Genomic DNA, 20,809 nt, shown 5'->3' with positions numbered 1-20,809 from the left:
GGTGACAGTGAGAATGAAAAACTCCTTTTTAACAGGAAGAAACTTTTGACAGAACCAGGCTCAGAGAGGGGCGGTCATCTGCCACCTGCTGGGGTAACACTGTGGAAAAGAACCAGAAATTAATAATAACTGAGCAGCTTGACCTCACAGATCATTCGGTTGCTTTTGAAGACGATGACTTACTGTAAGTGTGATTCTGGGTCAGGAGTCTGCTGTGGCACAGAGACCCTCTGAAGCAGGGTGGGCAATTCATTTTCCTGAGGGGCCACATGAGAAACTGGGCCTGTTGTGGAGGGCCGCATCAATAAACTGAACTCAATCCTGCTCAGTACTAATTTGATCTCTGTATAAACTGGTACTGGTAAGAGTGGACGTTACAATTAGGCAACGAAAATGTGAAACAGACAGAGTTAGAAAAAAAAGCCCTTCACAGCTTTTTGTTATTACGCTGATTGTTTGTCTTGTTTTGTCTCTGCAATAATTCAGTTTAATAAAGTGTTTTGAAATGAACTGAGTCACTGAGTCACTGGTGAATTTTGAAGAGCTTTTTCTGTGTCTGTGACTCTTTTACTGCTTTTTTACTTGGCAGCACTTTTTTATGCAGCTCTGCCATCATGTGTCAGAATACAGAGAGAACAGTCAAAGTCAACAACTTAAACACTTTTTAGAGCTGCTGAGCACCAAAGCTTGTTTTTGACCTGTTTACGCTCTGAAGCCGTCTCACTGAAGACTTTGCAAACGGAAAATATTGTTCATGTTTTGATAAATTAAAACTTATTCTGCCCTGTCTAGTTGTTATCCCTCTGTTTATGTTCTTAGGTCGTCTTAGTTTTCTTACCTAGTGTGTGTGTGTGTGTGTGTGTGTGTGTGTGTCACGAAACATACTTGATCATGAGAGTGAGAAACAGCAACAATGCACCCCAGGAGTTTGATCCAGGAGACCAAACAATCACGTGTCCACCCCAGCAGAAAGGCCGGTAGGCTGGAAGCAAACGGCTGTGAAACTGGACAGTCTTCTAGCCTTCGTTCAAGTCCGCACTTAATTCTGCATTTTTCCGGTCGCTAGCACCGCAGCGCGAAAACTTTGAAAAGGACTCAGAAATGTCGCTCAGTTTTTTGTACTTTTTTAATTCTCTAGGAGCTTGAAAAACCCTAAAAAATTGTTTTTACTATTTTCAACTCTACAAAAATGTACAGTGATATTTTTATTCAACAAGTAAGATCATGCAGTGATAATATGAGATCAAACTACAAACATGGCAATACAGAATAACATCTTTGTTCCTCTAAGCAGCCACATTGCCTACATGTGTGTCAAAGGCTGTTGTTGGTATATAAATATAGTCGTGATCCTGGGTTTGCACTCAGCGTTTTGTGTTTGGACTTTATAGTTTTGGGTTATTTAATATTCAGAGGTCATGATTCTTCCCTGTATAGTTGTTATCCCTCTGTTTATGTTCTTAGGTCAGCCACCCTTCAGTTATCCCATTTCTTCTAGCCTGCATGGGGGTGACTTTCCCCTGCAGGCCCATCTTCTCCAGAATTGTCCTGATCACACACAAAAAATAAGAGAAGAGAGAAAACCATGGCAAGTATGTTAATCCCTAAAGTTTTCACAGCAGAACACAAGAGGAATACCGTCTGGACATCACCGGTTCTGTACAGTATGAGGGTTAATAAAACCGTACTCATATGAATATGATGTGCAAATTGATTTATTCTTAAAATGTATTATTAAAACATAGCAAACTGAAATCCTGAAATCCAAAATGAATCCTGGGATATGGTGGGCCACGAACGATACAGCCAACACATCCTTCAAATCTGGGGAAATGAAGGACGCATTTGTCGCTGCATTTGGAGAACTCTTCAAATTTGGACAGCCTTCATCGCGTTGCTGTGACGTAATTGCCTACAAATGCAGCCATCGACGAATGCTACCCCTGAATTTGGACACAGCCTGTGTCTCAATGTGCGTTTTGCACACTTCCTGTTTTACTTTGATAGTCACTTGTGCTTTGTGCATCATGTTCAGTTTAAATTGTGTCCAGCTGTGCTCCCAAGTGTCTCCTCTTAGCTACGATTCCCTCCCTTGTTTGTTCTTGTGTGTATTTATGCCTGCATCTCTCTCTGTCCTGCATCGCGGTCTCCCTCATCGTCCGGCTGTGTGTTCTGCCTGCCGTTTAGTTTCAAATAATTATTTTGTAGTTTTGCATTTTTTTTTGTATTCCAGCAATACAGCTGGGTTTAAGTTAACCTTTTCTAAGAGTCTGCATTTTGGGTCAAATCCTCATTCCTTCCCTCTTCACACCGCCAATAGAATAGCCCTTTATTATTTATTTATTTATTATTTATTTATTATTCTCATTGTACATGTACAATGAAAATAAGGATACTCTATATTCTGCCACATTTTATTTTTAATCTATTGAAAGGCCTCATTTTTATCTGTGCCATGCAGGAAAGAGGAAATGCAGCATGTTTCAGACAGCAGTCTTTTGTGTAGCTGGTATCTTGTTTTACGTCAGCATATATAAGGAAGGAGCTTTTTAATCAAGTGCTTTCTTGTCCTTTTTGACTTTAATGAGGAGCTTGTTTTACTAAATTAACATGCAGTAAGATTTGAAACTGCAGGGACTGAGACCACAATTATTTGCACAAAGTATTTACTGGTGTTTTAAACTCGGACCTTTAGATCAGACCATGACAGGAAGGATCACTTTTTAAAGAGACGTGGCTGATGGAAAATATTGTGTTAACATTTTTGAAACCGCAAGTTCGCAAATAGCTGCAAGTCTATCTGCACCATCTCTGCACTTAAACAAACATCAATGACCTCATGTATGTGTATGTTAGGGGTGCAACGATATTCGTATCGATATTGAACCGTTCGATACAGTGCTTTCGGTTCGGTACGCATATGTATCGAACAATACAACATTTGTAATTTATTTTATCAATTTTCCTTCTGACGATGCTGTCTGTGTTGAGCGCTCAGTGAATCTGTGTTCGACTACTCCGCCTAGGCTGCACTGTCGAGCGCAGATCCACTGAGCGCTCAACACAGACAGCATAGTCAGAAGGAAGAGCGCAGGGCACCTCCCCCACCCTCATTCAGATCTGGCGTTTGGAATTATTTTGGTTTTCATGTGACGTATGACCCTGAAGGTAAGCGAGTCATGGACTAAAGTAAAACAGTATGTTGGATGTGCCATGCAATGCTCAATTACATTGGTGTGAACTAGTGTGTTAGCGCAGTTAGCTCGTTAACGTGTTTGCCGTCTAGCCCCATGCACGGAGCGATCGGCGGTAGCTCGTTAACGGAGATTTGCCGTGTTGTGGCGTTAAGGTCATTTAAACGAGATTAACCTGAAAGCACTAGTGGGAACACAACGAATATGACTGCACATTTACGCCGACATCATCCTAGTGCAAAGACAAGTGGAAGCAGACAAAAAAAAGCAAGCATGCTACTAACTTTAGCCGAGTCATTTAGACAGCTGTTAGCACATGATTCTCCTTATGCTGCTGAGAATATAGCCCAGAAGAAGCGGATAGTATAGCTTTTATTTTGGAAAGAGACATTTCTCTGTAATAAACTCTCTTTTCCAAAGATGAGTGATTCCTCAATCAGATACAGGGCTTGCAATATCGCTAGCCCGACGTCCCGGAGCTAGCGATTTTTTCAGTCGGGCTACCAAAATCTATCTCTGCCCTGCCCGTCGGGCTATTGTAGGAAAAATATATGTCAGTGCTTTTGCATTCTTTCAGAAATGTAGCTGGGTAATTATGTCATTGGCATCGGTGAGCCACTGTCAATATGTGACATATTGAAGTCGCGTTTGAATTTGCGCTTGTTTTTTTGCTTTCACTTTGCAATCGTGCGAACTGTGTATAGAGAGCGACAGCACTGATCTGTGAGTGATGATAATTTGTGCACCAATTCCTCTGACATCGTCTTATTAATCGTTAGCTTACTATGCAAACATGACAAGTGAAATCTCCCGCAGCAAGCTTAAACATGTGAGAGGTTGATCGCGCAGAGAATCGCTGAGCTTATGTGAGTGAGCGTATAAAAGCATTTCAGTTCTGCTGAGCCAAATAAGACAGGTCAGGGTGAAGAAGTGACAGCCAAAGAAAAGCTTACCACAAAACGGAGAAGTTATGACAAATCAGACTATAAGGCAAAAAGAAAGTGCAGCTTTATGGTTTCATGGACAAAAGAATTTCTGTGGCTGCAATATGATGAGCTAAATAACCAGGGCTACACATAAGTGGTCCGCAGGTGCGCATTCGCTGTCAAAATAAAAAACACGCACAAGGGTTAGGGTTAAATTTAAAAACTGTACTTTTGAGTTAAAATATATATTTATAATTTTAATAAATGACAAATTAAAAATGCATGAACATTTTTTGTATCGAAAAAATATCGAACCGTGACACCAAAGTATCGAACCGAACCGAACCGTGAATTTTGTGTATCGTTGCACCCCTAGTGTATGTGTGTGTGAGATAAAACATACGTGATCATGAGGGTGCAAAACCACAACAGAGAGTCAAATGGTGGGACTCTCCACCATTTGACCTTAGAACTGAAGAAGCTTCTCAGATGAGAGGTGAAACGTCTTCAAGCAACTTAAAGAAGTCCAGACGCTTTTCTTTGCAAGCTCCTTAGACTACGATGACCTGGATGACTGAGAACCTTCACAGACACACAACAGAGAAAACAGAGAAAGATCCAGGAGACCCAAAAACAAACATGTGTCCACACCAGCAGAAGCAACAAGGAGCCAAAAAGAAAGATCACCTAAAAACCAACTGGCAGCTGATCCTGTCAGAGGTTGGCCACCCCAGTACGAGCTGAGGACAGAGCCCCAGGGCTCTGGGCACATGCACATAAATGCACAAAGACACACACCTGCATCAACCCACCGTTCTAAAACCCTTCACCCTGTGTCAGTATTTCTGTGAAGTATGAATGAAAGTTTGCAAGCAGCTGCAGGCTTATCTGCACTTAAAAACCCTCAGTGATCTCATGTTTTTCTCCATCAGCCCACAGAATGAATCTCAATGTCTCCTGAAAACACTTTGGCTCTGTGCTATGTGATTATGTCTTATTCTTGCTATCAAACCTCAGGATGTGTAAAGAGGAACTGGAAGTTTGGTCATGACCAAATTGAAATATTTAACACAATGAAGCAACATGGGGTTTGTTTCAGTGCTTTGTGTATTTACTCAATATGCATTCAAGTTTAGAGTTACTATGGCAACACGAGTAAAAATATAAAAATAAATGATTTAAGGAATAATTATTAAAATGCCATTAGATACACAACAAAAACATCCTGACATCTCTCCTCTGTTTTTGACCTTCTGCAAATGATTTTTAGTTTTTAATAAATAATTACAATCCACAGTAAAACTGAAAATAATGAATAAATGTTGATAATGTTCACTCATATGGACACCAGACTGATATGTCTTCTGACATATCAGTCTACACATAGCTAAACAGTTTGACTGAACTTTTGTCGAATCATACAGGATGTTATTCTCATTTATGTTGTAAGTTGAAACTTTTGTGACCTTGATAGAGACCATATGGATGTTTTTGTGATGACCCAAAGTCTCTGTGTTCCAGTGATCAGTTATCTGTAACTCAGTTTTCTTCATTTGTTACTATTGAGGCCTGAAATGATCAGCTTCAGTAAGCTTTAGTAAAGGTCACCTCGTCTGCATGTGACTCTGGAGAGAATTACATAGTCTTTGTTGGTAACATGTAACATTCACTTTGATGTGCCAATAGAAGATACATTTATTTGCTGTCTTTGTTAATTTAATTTGTGAAACATACAGGTCTTTAGTTTCAGTTCAACCACACAGTGAGTCATTTACTCTGTTTGGGTGTCAGCCAAACATAGAATTTAACCACAAGGTGAAAACATGCACAGATCTGAGGTCAAAGGTCATTTTTATTATAGCACTGCATGATGATGTTTCAGCTAAGAGTCAGATAAAATCTCTAGATGTTTTTATGCAGCATGAAAGAAGAATTTCCACATAATTCCTCCGATAAAGAATCAAAATATAAAAAAATCATTAAAAAGACTTAGATATAAAAATACAGGCTGCAAAACAGAAAAGGGGTTTTGGTACATTCACTTCCAGTGTGCAGGAAGAGTAACATTGCAGCATGATAATGATCCAGGGGACGTTGCGAAAACATGTCACGGTAAAAAAAAAGACCTGGTAAGATATGACTTAAAGCGATGGAAAACATGTCACAAAACTGCTGCGGTCAAAGCTACAGGAGCTGTTTGAGTTTGGTGTAAAAGGGAAGGAAGCACAGAGAGACCAATCAGAAGAAGAACCTGTAGAAAAACTCTGTCACACCCAAACAAAACACAACTTCTCTTTTTTTCTGCAAAGTAAAACTGTTTGTGATTATCTGAGGATCAGAGTGCAGCAGGCTGGATGTGACGATGGGGCTCTCTTTGCTCTGCATGATGGGCTTTTTCTGTAAGTACACGTTTGACATTGTTTGAAAGGCACCATTAATTAAAATGTTTCTGATCTCTGAGAATTAGTGAGTCACTGCTTAGAGCTTGTTTAGCAAACAGGAGAAATTTGGTGATTATTGTTCATCCCTAAATTTACAATAATCAATAATCAGAGTAAAGCCTTTAAAAGGTATAATATCTGATGAGTTTTTATTCATTATTTTAGTGCTCAGTACAGTCATCTGTGGAAACGCTGAAGGTAAGAAACACTGTTTTTACTCCAGTTCATATATGTAGCTGTTATCTCCTACAATGCTCGAAATCAGGGGTGTCAAACCTACGGTCCACGGGCCACATTCGGCCCTCGATACAATTATTTCCGGCCTGCGAGCCACTTATTAATGGACCCTCGGTATGTGGGAGCTGAATCTTCAGCCCTGCTACGAATCTGTGCTTTGATGGGCGCACCAATCACATGCAAAGACAGGCTGGGATCATACCATTATGTGAAAGAAAGAAGGGGGGCAGATGTTCTGAAGACATCAAGTTTAGTGGTACAGGCCAAACCATTTCAACAACTACCAAACAGGTAAAACAGCAAATGATTAAAGTGCAGGTAAACAGAAATGTTTCTATTTTTCAGCATCTACTATAGAAATATAGTATAGATATAATAATGATGAGCTGCCAGAAGTTTCTTTCTATTTTTACACATTTGTTTCTTACAATTTAAGTCAAAGGGTGGTGCCGACAGGTTTCTCTCTTTCTCACAGCAGCTTTTTCTTCATCACGTAGAAAAACAGTTAAATACTGTAAATCTGTTCCTGTCCTTGTGTCTCTGCTATTGCCTCCCTGTTTGTTTATCACTGTTGTTGTCAAGTCCGTGTGTCTCAGGTGTAGGTCTCAGTGTTTCCTGTTTTACTTTGACAGTGTCCCATCCTGTGTTCAGTTTTGCTTCCTGTATTGTGTCATTATGTTTATTCCCCTCAGCTGTCTTCTCCGTGTGTTTCCTCATCACCATCTTGTATATTTATGGAATCAGCTGTCAGTCGGTTTTATATGGTGTTATTTTTGTGCCACTATTCTGACCCCACGTAAAAAAAAAAATTGAGCGCACGTAAAAATAATTGTGTTGCATTTTGAGGAGAAATTTATTTTGAGTGAAGAAAAACTTAAGTTGAGTGAACAAAATTCGTTGCTGCGTGCAAAAAATGTATCTCAGTGTTTGCTGTTATCCACACACACACACAACAGCAGCCCCTCTCGCTCAGTTTTTGCACTTGCGCTTGCTCGCAATGTGTTGCTCGCGCTCTCAACATTTCTGCCCGTGCGCGCTCAACTCTTTCTGTACACCGTTATATTTGTGCCACAAAACCAGCCAATCACAGACTTGGATGCAAAAAAAATCTGATTGGCTGTTCTGGTCTCCAATCAGCTCGAAATGACGAAATGCAATATCCCAGAATCCATTTTGTCCAAAACTTAAACGAGGCAGTGGTGGAGGAACACAGAGTGTTTAAAATGATCATATTAAGAGTGTGCTGCCTTCATACAGACTAATTCTCTTTTCATGGATGTTTATCTGAACAGATTACAGTACAGATTTACAAGAAGATGATGATTTGTGTGAGTAGTGCAGTGTATCTCACTGATATTGGCATGTGTGCTGCTTACCTCAGTGTACGCTTTTGTATTAACTCTTGGAGTTCTCAAAATCCTTGTACAAAGCTACATGGATAAAAATGAAAGGAAATACCAGATACTCCGGCTTCCTCCCACAGTCTAAAGACATGCACTTAGTGGGGTTAAGTGAATTGATTATTTTAAATATGTGGGAGTGTGAATGTTTGTCTGTGTCTCTGTCTTAGCCCTGCAACAGACTGGCGACCTGTCCAGGGTGTACCCTGCCTCTCGCTCTATGATAGCTGGGATAGTCTATAGCCTCCTGCGACCCTGATAACGATAAGCGGAAGAGAATGGACAAGAGTCTAAAGTGGGATTCAGCCTGTGGAAAATCCTAAAATCAGTTTTTAATGGCTCAGGCTATTTTCTATTGAGAGCTCCAGTAGATTTTCTTAATGTATGAGCTGTGATCAGCTGACTTGCTGCTCTTTACAGATTTATCCACCTGAATTCAGTCAGATGTAAGCAGACGTTTCATGAGTTGTCCTCGTCTCTACACTCACAGTACACTGTTTATACTGACTTTATATTGGACTGTCACTGTGCACCAGTCACACACTGGTCTTTCCTTTAAATCCATCACAGTACAGCAAACTAACCTGTTTATCCTGCACTAATCTGTAGAGGATTTTCATGCAGCCTTAAATAACACAGTGATTCTACCTCAGTTTGTTTTGCAGCATGCTTCACACTATGAAAAACACAATGTCAACATAAATACTCAAGTAAAGTACAGATTTGTACTTCGTTACTCCCCACCTCTGGAAATAAGTAAATTGTGTGATATTTGACTGTAAAACTGAGGTTGTTTAAATGATATTGTGTGTTTATGCGTCGATGTTCAGTGTCACAGTTTAGATTTGTGCACACCTGGTTGTGTTCAGTCACTCTGCTGGTAGAGTCTAAATATCATTAAATCTGTTTGGTAAAAACTAACTTTTTATTGTTGATTTTTAGTCAAATTTTTACCAGGACACAAAAATATAATTAAAATTAACAAGAGCAATAAAACCAGGATCGTTTTGTAATGATATATTTTTATTTGAACAGCTCCTCCTGAGCCCACTGTGACCCTCCAACCATCCACGACTCAGATACACAGAGGTGAGAAAGTCACTGTCAGATATAAGATTCAGGGATACAAGTTAAACGCATCTCCTCACTTATTTTATTTGTATTACACAATTCATCCAAAAACAGAACAAAATACTAACAAAAGCAGTGTAAAACAATAATAAATGATTGTCCTCATTTTAGGAGAGACTGGTCTGCTATGTTAGCCTTTCCCAAACTGCTCGTATGTTTACTCATAGCAGCAGTTTTTTCACTTCGTTTATCTTTAAATCTCCAGCTCTGAATCCACCACTGGAGGTTTAACAGCATTGTTAGCAAACAACAGCTAACTGACAACTAATGGATTATATGTTCATAAATGTATAAAACATTTAAAAAGTATAAAAACAACTTTTATTGTTGATTTTTTTAAGTCAAATTATCAGTCTGCTAATGATATGTTTTATTTGATCAGCTCCTTCTAAGCCCACTGTGACCCTGCAGCCATCGTGGACTCAGATATACAGCGGTGAGACAGTCACTGTCAGATGTGACATTCAGGGAGGTGAAGGAGCTCAGTGGACGTATGAATGGAGACCAGCTGAGGTAAACACACCTCCAACATCCAATGAATACAGAATCAGCAGCGCTGCTGAGTCTGACAGTGGAGAATACAGCTGTCGGGGCAGAAGAAACTCTTCCTGGACAGAGTGGAGTGACATCACCACATTGAAAGTAACAGGCAAGTTGGACATATTTCACACATTTTAATTTACACTGCATAATGTTTCATCCAAAGACACAACAAAATACTTTGTCTTTCAATTATACTGTTTTTTAGATTCATATCATAAGTACTCACAGTGAAACACTTGGAAGGAAAAAAGATTTCCACATGTGGATTTATTGCTGCAGTTCCATCAGTTCTTTTGTTTTTAGCATTTTTACATTAATTTCTCTTCAAGTTTGGCCTAAAAATACAATATAATTGTATCAGAGACTGGTCTGCTATGTAAGCCTTTCTCACAACAGGTTTTACTTGGATTCTTTCCACTGATTGATGTTAATGAATACATTTATAAATGAATGAAAAACTAATGGTTTATAGCACTCTGACATGTTTCCTCAGTACGACACGCCCAAACACACACACAAGGGGAGAGCTTTTAGATCCTGTGCTCACTTTTTATCTCTGTTGTTTACACACACACACACACACACACACACACACACACACACACACACACACACACACACACACACACACAGACTTCCCTCCATTCTGCTCCACTCTGACTCTCAGCCTCAGTCCGACTCCCCTCCTCCAGACCCCAGCAGCTACTAAAATAAGGGAAAAGGTCATTAGTGCGGCTGGGATCAGCTGTTTCTGCCACCCACTCCTGACTCTGTCCCCTGAACCTGCAGCTGAGCTCCAAACCACACCCACCACAGGTGTTCACGAGTGTCAGAATACCTCAGAAGAACCTGTAATGTAGAACAGGTCCATATGTGGATCATTTGTTTACAGTTCAGTTCATGAAAATCACTGAGAGGTACCTTGATCTGCTGCTGATGAAGTTTTTAGTAAACTTTGTTGAGCCCATGTGCTTGATGTTTTAAACTGTTTCCTGTCACATGTTTACATTCCTGATTATTAAAAAAAGTCTAGTGCTAAATCCACTGGTTCAGAAAAGTTTGGACTTGGATTGTAAAATTACATGTGACCCTGGCATGTTGAGTTCTCTTAATGACTGTCTTTGTGAGGCTCAAACTGAATATCAGCCAATGTCCTCATATCACAAAAGAAATGCAGTCATGCATTTATGTCTTTTAGTAATAATTAATACAACAAAACTTTTTTATTGCTGATTTTCAACTCATATTGTCTACAGCATGCAAAATTATGATTACAATTAACAAGAGCAATAAAAACTGGGACAACTTTAATAATGATTTTATATTTAAGTTTGTTAATGATATTTTTTTAACAGCTCCCAGTAAGCCCACTGTGACCCTGCAGCCATCCAAGACTCAGATACACAGCGGTGAGACAGTCACTGTCAGATGTGAGATTCAGGGAGGTGAAGGAGCTCAGTGGACGTATGAATGGAGACAAGCTAAGGTAAACACACCTCCAAAATCCAATGAATACAGAATCAGCAGCGCTGCTGAGTCTGACAGTGGAGGATACAGCTGTCGGGGCAGAAGAAACTCTTCCTGGACAGAGTGGAGTGACATCACCACATTGAAAGTAACAGGTAAGTTGGACACATTTCACTCATTTTAATTCCCAAAACACAACAAAATACTTTAAACAGTACTGCAGTTTTTTTTTTTTTTTTTAGTTTAGTATCCAAAGTCATGTAAAACAGTTTTTCCTTTATAAAAATATTCAGTCGTCATTCAGAGTCAAACATCCAGAAAAGAAAAAAAATGTGTTTGTAACATGAAAAAAATAAATGCAATTGTCATTGTCCCAGCTGCCTTGTGTCTGTGGCTGCAAACGCAGAGTTTTCATCACTGTTTCAAAACTGAATGTGAGCTAATGTCTTTCAGCTAAACTCAGGAGAAACTTTAAATGTTGCCATTGAATCTCCTCAGCTGAACACATGCTGAACACACGCTGGACACACGCTGAACACATGCTGAACACACGCTGAACACACGCTGAACACATGCTGGACACACGCTGAACACATGCTGGACACACGCTGAACACACGCTGAACACATGCTGAACACATGCTAAACACACGCTGAACACACGCTGAACACATGCTGGACACACGCTGAACACACGCTGAACACATGCTGAACACATGCTGAACACATGCTGGACACACGCTAAACACACGCTGGACACATGCTGGACACATGCTGAACACATGCTGAATACATGCTGAACACACGCTGAACACACGCTGAACACACGCTGGACACATGCTGAACACATGCTGAACACACGCTGAACACACACTGAACACATGCTGAACACATGCTAAACACACGCTGAACACATGCTGGACACATGCTAAACACACGCTGAACACACGCTGAACACATGCTGCCATCAGCTGCTTCTCTGCTGGAAAATTTCAAGACAATAACAAAAATATTTCTGGATTAATTGCAACATAAGTTATGAATCATTTTACAACATTTAAAGACAGGAAACCATTTTACATGCTTTGATTTTTCACACCTAAATCACTGAAACAATGAAACAATCAGATGAATGACTGCAGACCAACTCAAACACATCACATCACATCGAATCACATCACATGGGATTACACCTGTCCCACTGTTACACTGGCTCCCAGCATGTCTTCAAACTGATTTCAGGATTTAATTATTTGCTTTTAAGGTGCTTCATGGCCTGGAGTCTGACATGGAGTCAGTCACTTCCTTTTAATTCGTTTAAGTAATATTTTCATGAGACAAATTCTCCAGTTTTACTCGACATGTTAATGTTCTTTGAACTGTGTTGCTTTTTTCTACATTTGTCACTTTTGTTTATTTATTCTTCTGCTCCTATAAAGAGTTGTGAAATTTTGAGTTTGAAAAGTCTTGTATAAAGTTGTCATTACTGTCACGTCCTGTCTTTGGGGACTAGTCTGTTCTTCTGTTTCTCTTTCTGACAGCAGGATTACTTGGAGAGATGGAAATAGAAAAATAGAAGAACTTCAGTTTTGTTGTGTCTACTTTAAGATTGTGAGATTAAGGATCGGCCTTGACAGAGTAACTTCTTCAAGAGCCTAACTAATCCTGGGATTTAAAAAAAGTCTCTCCTCATCCTGTTTCTAGATTTAATCTAAAGTGTTTTCTTGTTTATCCGCACTGATTTGTTTATTCACCTCAAAGATCGCATCTTTGTGAAAGTAAATCAGACTTAAGACAACTCATTAAAAAAAAAAATCAGTAACTTTTTGTAAATAATAAATTTATTTATAAAGAATATAAATAAAAGATAACTGTACAAAGTAAATACTTGTACGTTTTACTAAAAATGTTGTGTTACAGTTTGAAAGCTATAAATAGTTTTATTGTGACTTTGTTTTGATGTTGAGTCTTCAAACTGTTTGTCTGTGAATCAGCTGTTTTGCAGTGACTCTACTCTTATGTTATAAACAGCAGAGTTTTTCTGTTTCTCTTTTCCTAACTGGATCATTCTTATGTGAACAGTTCCCAGTAAGCCCACTGTGACCCTGCAGCCACCCTGGACTCAGATATACAGCGGTGAGACAGTCACTGTCAGATGTGAGATTCAGGGAAGTGAAGGAGCTCAGTGGATGCATGAATGGAGACAAGGCCAGAAAAACATACCTGAAACATCCAATGAATACAGAATCAGCAGCGATGCTGATACTTACAGTGGAGGATACAGCTGTCGGGGCACAAGGACCTATTTGTTAACAGAGTGGAGTGATATCATCACACTGACTGTATCATGTAAGTTGGAGATCTGTTTTATCAACATTAGTAAGAATCTGTTGTTCTTGCAGCTTTGTAGCTGTTTCATTTGTGCTGCTCAGTAAAATATTTTTAAAAGCAGCTTTTTATTCACAGTGAAGAGAACAAAACATATCAGAGTAACTTCTCTGCTGTGCAGCTCTAATACATGAAGTGCAGAACAAATGCTGAACCTGCTTCAGCTGCTCCACCACATCCACTAAGAACAACAGTTACATCCAATATTTTCACTTCTGTATTTGTGTTATTTTTATTTTTATTACTCCCTGTTGCACCAACATATGATGCAGTTCCTTCAGTTGTTTTTAGCATGTTGTCTATTGTTGAAATGATCTTAGAGGTTTCAGGTTTTAGTTAAAGAGTCTGGTCTCATGACAAACACACACTGGATATTTTTCACTTAATGAACCTCGCCTCTGTCAGTGCGCCCCAGGGTGGCTGTGGGTACAATGTAGCTTGCCATCACCAGTGTTTGAATGTGTGTGTGGATGGGTAAAGCGCTTTGGGGTCCTTAGGGTCTAGTAAAGCGCTATACAAATACAGGCCATTTCATGAACTCTGAACTGCAGACGACAATATGCCTCATTTTATTGGATGCTGGTCTGTGCTGGTATGTTATTAATTTAGAGTAATTACATTTAACGAGTATAGAAATTACTCATAATCATCTCGCAGACAAAACATTATGTGCAGCTACTTTCAGTACCATTGATATTTATTTAGAGTTTTTTCTCTAATTGATCTTTCTGAGTTAGCTTCAGTAATTACTTCCTCCAAACCATCGATGTGTCTTTTAAAACCCATTCTGACACATGAAATGTCAGCTTCCACAGCAAAAGAACATAAAACACACTTACTAGGTCTCATCTTAGCTATCAGAGGCTTTAACAGCAGATTTAGTAAAGAACACAAGGACATAGCATGCTAAGTACAATCAGATCATATTAACCTGGGTTACTTTCTCATTACAGATGAATTAACTAAGTCATGCTTCAAATTAATGAGAATAAACGAACTATGCATTTATTAATTAATTTTAAATACACTGAAGTAAATTCTAAAAAAAATTGCTGTGCAGATCAAAACAGTATTTCAGTATTTTGTGTCACACACTTTGTTATAGCTTCACTAATAAAGTTTTGTGATATTTGATCATTCACATGTTTCCATCTTTAAATTGTTCTGATTCAGTCATTTTTACTTTTATGTTCTTGTTCTAAACTGAACTGCAGCGAAACCAAAGGCTGAACTGAGAGCTGATAAAACAGTTGTTCCAGTAGGGGGCAGTGTGACCCTGACCTGCTCTGTGAGCCCATCATCATCATCACCATCATCATCATCACCATCATCATCATCTGGATGGAAATACTACTGGTACAGAGATGGGAAATCTTCTGAACCTGTGAGAAATGAACAAATCAGTGTCTCAGAGGGAGGACTCTACTGGTGCAGAGGAGGAAGAGGAGAACCAGTTTACTACACAGAGGACAGTCAGCCAGTCAGGATTGACACAACTGGTGAGTTCAAACTTGAATTTACCACAAAGCACTACATCTGATGGTAACTGAACCTTTTGTCTTTCATGTGTTTTTATTGTACTTTCTTGAACATTAACAGTGTCAAACAGGCCTGTTGTGACTCTGTATCCAAACTGGTCTGAGATATACAGAGGAGAGACGATCACTGTCAGATGTGAGATCCATGGAGGAGACACTGAGTGGGATTATGAGTGGGAAACAAACAGCATCAGAAAACCTCCAAATCTAAATGAATACAGGATTAATTATGCTTCATCATTGAACAGTGGAAACTATCTCTGTAAGGGCAGAATGAAAAGTTCACAGAATAAAACAACAGAGTGGAGTGATTCAGTCACACTGACAGTTTCTGACAGTAAGTCATGTTTGCTTTAAGCTGTTTGAACACTTTGTAAAATGTGTTTCTGTTCATATAGACTGAGATTATTATTCTTTGTATAAACTGAGCTCACTGTTCAGAGACTGTACTACATGTTCACTGAGAGAAAATCTTTGTTGAACAGATGAACCCCGTCCTGTCCTCACTGTGTCTCCATCATGGCTGAGTCCTGGAGCCTCAGTAACTCTGAACTGTGAGGTTGAACATCCGTCTGCAGGATGGAGCTTCTACTGGTATAAAGCTGTTCCTGATCTGAAAACATTCAACTATAAATCCTCCAGTTATGAGCTGCTACCTGATGGCAGTGGGACTGCACAGGACTCCTACATCATTCATGGACAGACACACACAGCAGGATATGTGTGCAGAGCTGGAAGAGGAGACCCAGAGTATCACACTGATCACAGTCAACCAAAGTTTGTCTGGTCTGCAGGTCAGTTTGTTTCTCTCTAATAAATTATGTCATCACTTTAATTCACCATTATTTTTCTTGCAGCGGCATGCTGACATTGAAATCTGATGTCCAATTACAATTAAATTGCATTAAATGATTTTATTTAAGTTTCCTCATAAGGATTAAATTGAATCTCATCCTTTCTCACTACATTCAAGTAAACTGAGCTTCAGTCAGACACTTCTGTTGTTATTCAAATTCTTCCTTGTTTGTTTCTCACAGAGTTAAACGAGGATGAATTTTGTCTCCGGCTCTTTTTAATCTTCATGGTGATGATTAGAAAGTCTGTAAAGCTGGCAGCACTCCTGTGAAGCACATTATGTACACAGATGATCTCGTGGTCTTTAGTCCTCATGTTGTTGTGCTTTTGCTGTGAAAAATGATATCAGACATGATGCCTGTAAAAGTGCTGTCATGATTTGTAGAAGCAAAGAGAACAAACATTTAAGATCTGCTGATGTTAAACTGTCTGATAATGATCTGACTGTTTGTAATAAGGTCACAAATGTCAGACATCTTATTACATGACTGATGGTGAAGATATTTGCTTGTGCAACAACAAACATGCACGCTGTGGACAAACTGTAGGAAAGCAGGTTTACAGAAACTTCTAATGTAGCTTCTAATGATGCTGTGAGATTATTACTGAGAGACCCAGATGGTTCAGTGAAATCTTTCCAGCTGCAGGAGTCACAACATTTAAATCTGTATTAACAAATCTCATTCATAGATTTATTTGCAGTTATGGTGGGTTTAGCAAGAACTATTTTTTTCACTGTGATATTTTGAATCCTAACATCTGTGAGCTTTGTCTCTTCACTGCATGTTGTTTCCAGATGTTCATTCAGCAGCGTCTCTCACAGTGAGTCCTGACAGAGTGCAACACTTCACCTCTGACTCTGTCTCACTGACCTGTGAGGGAAACTTCACTGAGTGGAGAGTGAGGAAGTTCTCTGAGGACGGCCGACTCTCTGACTGTTGGAGAATGACTGGATCCACATGTAACATCCACACATCAACGTCAGATACTGCAGTGTACTGGTGTGAGTCTGGATCAGGAGAGTTCAGCAGTGCAGTCAACATCACTGTACAGAGTATGTTATTATACATTTACTTCTTGGATCTGAATGATTTAGACGTCACATGAACATTTGTCTCAGCTTTGCTCTATGTGAAGTAATTCTATGTGGCAAAACAAACAAAAATGAGAATTTCAGATGATTTTAGGCTCCAAGGCTTCAAACAATATTCTTGGTTTTTGTTCTCTAATTAAATGAGTATTTTATATTTTCTCCATCACAATAAAACTCTAAAAAGCTCAACATCTCTGTCATCACATTAGATAAACTTTTATTGTCTCCATTCAGAGTAACTTAGGGAAACACATCATCCAAAAAACAAACAAAAATGCAAACACTCACCCACAGTTTCACCCATAATGATTCAGCAATTGTACTGATAATATTTGACTCCTGCAGGGAAGACTAAACACTGAAATGTTGTCACTTGTTCAAACTTCTCTCCAGTCATTGAAACCAGGCTGAGATCTCCAATAGATCTTTCATCAAAGATCGTTATAAATATGATGATTATTTTTCTTTATATTTAATGCGAAGGTGTGTTTCTTATACCACTGCACAATCACTTCTGATTTCCACAATTTTTAAAATATAATATGAAAAGAACAAGAGATCTCACACAGCCCTGTGAGACTCTTGTTCTTATAAATTGTATGTGTGAACGAGTAGAACTGACTTTCACTTCCTTTTGTTTTTTAATGAAAATAGCCAAACAACCATCCGATTATATAGGGATCCACTTTCATGTTATTTAACAGTGTATAAGTGTTTGTGGTATTCAGTGTTGGGTAAGTTACTTTAAAATAGTAACTTAGTTACATTACTAGTTAGTTCTCTCAAAAGTAACTCAGTTACTTCAAGTTACTTGTTACTTTCAAAGTAACTAGTTACTAGGGAAAGTAACTTTGGTTTTACTCAGACTTCTCTTGTTAATGTGTTGCTTCCATAACTTTGCCAGTCTTCTAGCTTGCTTACTTGCCACAAGTGCACTGTGCCACCTACCAATAGAAAGAAAAAGATAATGTGCATATTTCCACGAGAGAAATCCCACGCCTGGACCGTCATTGACTGCTGCCATGATTCTAGCCTACGTCATAGCGTCATGTGCGCCTTTTACATCCAACACAAAAACTGCAGTCGTGGTGCTTTGATTGTACTTAGAACTCAGAAATTCTGCCTTGTGAATAGGAAGATGAAGGCAACACCAGACTGCAGATGAGCTGCATACAGGGCTGGACTGGGACAAAAAAATCGTCCCGGGCATTTTGACTAGAGACCGGCCCACCATTACAGGAAAAATCATAAAGCCTTTGAATGAAAATAAACACTGTTGTGACAGTGATGTTCACTGTTTTGATGGTATATATGCATCAATCTATCAATCGTTTGTTGTAAGATTCAGATAATTATTTTTTAAAAGCTAGACATTTTAAATGAGAATAAGAAAGAAAAGTATTTCTTTGTGCCCCCCTCTCCCTGTTAATGCCCTACCTGCCCCCCTGGCAACACTTTGCTAGACCCGCCCCTGCACAGTTACCAGCTGTCAGCTACCTAAAAAAGGATCCTGGTGTTATTTGTCTCTCAGAAACAGTTCATAACTTCTCTTCAATCATTCATGTCACCTAAAAGGTAAACCTGTTTCTCCATCACCTGTTCAGCTCTGATGATTCAGTAAGGACATCTCCTGGTTTCATCTTCATGTTTCCCTCTCACCAGATAACCAAACCATATCATGACCAGCAGCTTTTTTGCAGCTGTGGCTCCAGCAAACATCAGCTGATACTAGAAATTAATATTAAATAAATTCTAACAACAGCTGATCAAGCTTAAACGTGCTGCTGTTGTTTAGCGCCACATCCGCTGGTTTCCTCTTTCTGGCGCAAAGTGAGCGATAAACAAACAAGAGAGCCGATCAGCTGATCATTGATCAGTTTTCATGATTGAAGTAGAAACGGGAGAGGGAGGGGGAGAGGATGAGAGAAGAGGCAGCTGTGCAGCAAAGACACAGAGTAACTCCAGCTTTGTGCCTTTGTAGCTGAATTACGGGACAAACGGTTCCTTTTCACCTCAATAAGAAACGCGTAATATTTTCTCTGAATACCAGACGGGACGGTTGGCAACTCTAATAACTTATGAACAAAATAAAGTTCAACATCAGTAACATCATAGCACCCACCCAGCTGTATAGAAACTCCATCATGCTAGCTAGCACGCAGTACGGAAAAAGTCAGAATAACGAAAATAAACTCCACCTAAACTTGGTTTATATCTGACCCAGAGAGACTGCAGGTCATAACTTCTTACCTGAAGTTCAGTTCACACTTGGACCGGCGGCCGCCTCGGGTCTCTTTTCCTTCTGCGTCCCTTTTCCTTCATCCACCTGCTGGCCTCCACCACTTGCTAATGTTACTGAATCTGTGGAAGCTCCGCGATAGCCACCACACGAAGTAACGAGTAACGACCCTATCTAAATCCCAGTAACGACTAACGCGTTCCTGATTTTGGCATAATAACTAGTTACCGTGCTCGTTACCACAATAATAACGTAGTTACTGTAACGCGTTACTTAATAACACGTTAGTCCCAACACTGGTGGTATTAAACGGTGATCTTAGATCATAAATAACAATCGTGCATAAGCTGAGGGGTTTTCTAAATGCTTTAAAATCCAGTGAGTTAAAGTAATTATATTCAAATTGTACTTTCCATTCAGTGCTCAACCATAATGCATTCAAAGGATTTCATTACTACTGATGTTACTGCTGCAGGTCTGTGATCATTATTTTGCTGATTGCAGCCTTTTTCTATATAGTGAGGATGAAGCTGATATCAACAGGACTCCAAGCTGGAGTCAGCTCATCAGCAAATGTTTAAAGAGAAAAGCTGAAACAGCATCAGGCCCACAGGCCTTCTTGGTATTTAAGTTTTTAAATGCAGTTATTTTTATTTCATTCTATTCACAACCCTTAGATCAGTTACTAAGTGAGTCTCTGTTAGATCACATTATGAGCTTATAAAATCCGACAGTCAGCCGTTTAACTTCATTTACTACATGCATTTCTTTCTTACCTGGATTCAAGTCGATCATCTGTTTCACAGAGTCGCTTCTGTGAAAATCTCCCTGAAGCTTACATGTCAGCGTTTCCTAAAAGTGTGCACCAGCTGATGTGACTGAAACAATTGTGTGTGATTGTGTCACAGATGATGGTAATGGTCCTATCCTGGTGAGTCCTGTTCATCCTGTGACTGAGGGAGCTTCTGTTAGTCTGAGCTGCAGTTTGAGAACACAAAAAATACTTTCCAATGTGTTTTTCTATCACAATGACAAACTTATTGAAAATGATACCCGAGGGGAGCTGAACATCTCTGCAGTGTCAAAGTCTGATGAAGGTTTCTACAAGTGTCAGTACTCAGGAAGAGAGTCAGCACAGAGCTGGATGTCAGTTAAAGGTGAGCAGGATCAAAACATTTGATGTGATTTTGTAAAAATGATTTTCATGCTTGAGAAGAAACATTAGATTGTCTGTTTAATGCTTGAAGTCACCTGGATCTATTTTGTGAGAACTGAAATATGCAGTATAATAATAAGTATTATACTTTATTATTACTTAATTATTATTAGTCATTTCAGCAGCTGTGTCAGGAGCTGAC

General features: G+C 39.3%; 1 protein-coding gene and 2 long non-coding RNA genes across 3 annotated transcripts in view; all 3 read left to right on the top strand.

Annotated features, from left to right (window-relative positions):
• LOC120741910 (Fc receptor-like protein 5) overlaps positions 1 to 20,809 on the top strand; it is a 58,208-nt gene that overhangs the window by 13,489 nt on the left and 23,910 nt on the right. The window lies entirely within an intron of this gene.
• On the top strand, positions 1,794 to 6,624 carry LOC120741973. The gene is made up of 3 exons (XR_005697732.1): positions 1,794 to 1,972; positions 4,098 to 4,110; positions 6,614 to 6,624. It is a non-coding gene; the product is annotated as an uncharacterized LOC120741973 (long non-coding RNA).
• LOC120741971 lies at positions 7,874 to 9,748 on the top strand. Its single transcript, XR_005697730.1, has 3 exons — positions 7,874 to 8,126; positions 9,234 to 9,287; positions 9,712 to 9,748. It is a non-coding gene; the product is annotated as an uncharacterized LOC120741971 (long non-coding RNA).

Source organism: Simochromis diagramma, unplaced genomic scaffold, assembly GCF_900408965.1.
Source record: "Simochromis diagramma unplaced genomic scaffold, fSimDia1.1 OVJJ01000590.1, whole genome shotgun sequence".
Classification (NCBI taxonomy): domain Eukaryota; kingdom Metazoa; phylum Chordata; class Actinopteri; order Cichliformes; family Cichlidae; genus Simochromis; species Simochromis diagramma.
This window is presented reverse-complemented; position numbering and strand designations above follow the sequence as displayed.